The following is a 2,114-nucleotide window of genomic DNA, read 5'->3' on the forward strand; positions in this document are numbered from 1 at the left end:
TTGAAGGCTAACAAATTTCATCTTTGTGTATCCCCAACCTTCTGCATGCCTTCTGTCTCTAAAAGTAATTACCATTGTTAAGCATGTATTTGTGTTTTCTCAAATTACTAACTTCTGATAGAATAGATAGTCTTTTAAAAATTCGATGAAAGAATTCTAGCTGGGTTTTGGAATTCTAGTCTTCTCTCAGGGAGCACTTTATATGTAAAGGCAAACAGCAACTCCACAACAGAACACTAGTAACAGTAATGATTAGGATAATTATTTATCTCTGGAAAACACCACCGTCTTCTGTGACCTTATGCTTGCAAGTTCAATCAGATGAAATAATTCCATAATAGTTTAAATCCCAGAACTACCTTTACCCAGAATCTGAGTAACAGTTTCTGAATACTCTAGAAATCAAATGTTATAGCCACTTGGCTGCATTGTTGGGTAAATCAAAAGATAAGGCCTGTAATAGCCTGAGTTCTTGAAGGGTTCAGACTCAGTGATTTGGGTGGTATTCTAGCACATGGGGTATGCATGGAAATTTACATAATGTGGCTTGGAGGAAAATAATTCTTGTTAGATTTTAGTTTGGGTGAATGGGAAATATTCAACTTTATTGTCTTATCTCCCTTTAAAAAACAACAAAAAGAAAACTTTCTTTAATGTTTATGTTATACATGAATACAATCTCACTAAAAAAATAAGTTCTATGGATGAAGTTTATGTCTCCTTAATCACTACTCCCCTTCTTAAAGGTGACTACTATTACCAGTTCATTGTACATCCTTCCAGAACTCTTTTCTCTGAATTTCTTAGCACATATATGTGCTATAGAAATATATAGTTTCATGAGTGTGTATTTGTACATAAATAATACAAATTATTCTATGACTAGCTTTTTACTCTACAGTGTGTATTAAGGGGGAATTCCATGTCAGTTTGCAGATAGCCACCTCATTCTTTTTAACTGTTGTATACCACTCTGTAGCATGAATGTGCTACTTTTTTTTTTTTTTTAAGACAAGGTCTCAGGCCGGGCGCGGTGGCTCACGCTTGTAATCCCAGCACTTTGGGAGGCCGAGGCGGGCGGATCACGAAGTCAGGAGATCGAGACCACGGTGAAGCTCCGTCTCTACTAAAAATACAAAAAAATTAGCCGGGCGGGGTGGCGGGCGCCTGTAGTCCCAGCTACTCGGAGAGGCTGAGGCAGGAGAATGGCGTGAACCCGGGAGGCGGAGCTTGCAGTGAGCCGAGATTGCGCCACTGCACTGCAGCCTGGGCGACAGAGCGAGACTCCGTCTCAAAAAAAAAAAAAAAAAAAAAAAAGACAAGGTCTCCCTCTGTCACCCAGGCTATAGTGCAGTGGCGCCACCTAGGCTCACTGCAACCTCCACCTCCGGAGTTCAAGCAATTCTCCTGCCTCAGCCTCCCCAGTAGCTAGGATTACAGGCTGGCTAATTTTTGTATTTATAGTAGAGATGGGTTTCATCATGTTGGTCAGGCTGGAATGTGCTACCTTTTTTTAACCACCTTCCTACTGAGTTACAAGTGAGTCATTTCAAATATTTTGCTCTTATAGATACCATTGCAATGAATATATTTGTTCATGCCTTCTTAGGTAGCTGTATAGATATGAAAAAAGTAATTACTGATATTAGGATATACACATTAAAAGCTATAACCCTGACAAATTACCTTTCCACATGCCTGTTCCAGTTTATACCCTCATCAGCAGAGCATCATGGAACCCATTTTCCTGTACTTTCACCAAGATTTGATAGCAAATATTTCATTTTTGCTTAATGAGAACAAAATGTTATCTTATTGTGGCTTTTATTTGTATTTATTATATTAGTAGAAATATTTATTACCTTTTCACGAGTGTATTGCTTATGTGTATTTTTCTTCAATAAACTACCTGTCAATATATACATAAGTCTTCTCTAGACTATATTCTTTGAATCCATTTGCATTTTCCTGCATAGATGCCACATTTGCTTAATTAATCTAGCTTTTTAATATGCTTTAATATCTTGGGAAGGGGACTTTTTTCCATTTGTATAGACCATTTTACTTGCAAATTAATTACACAAGGAAATCTCTAATCTCACATTACACTTGTC

This window comes from Symphalangus syndactylus, chromosome 21 (genome assembly GCF_028878055.3).
Source record: "Symphalangus syndactylus isolate Jambi chromosome 21, NHGRI_mSymSyn1-v2.1_pri, whole genome shotgun sequence".
Lineage (NCBI taxonomy): Eukaryota > Metazoa > Chordata > Mammalia > Primates > Hylobatidae > Symphalangus > Symphalangus syndactylus.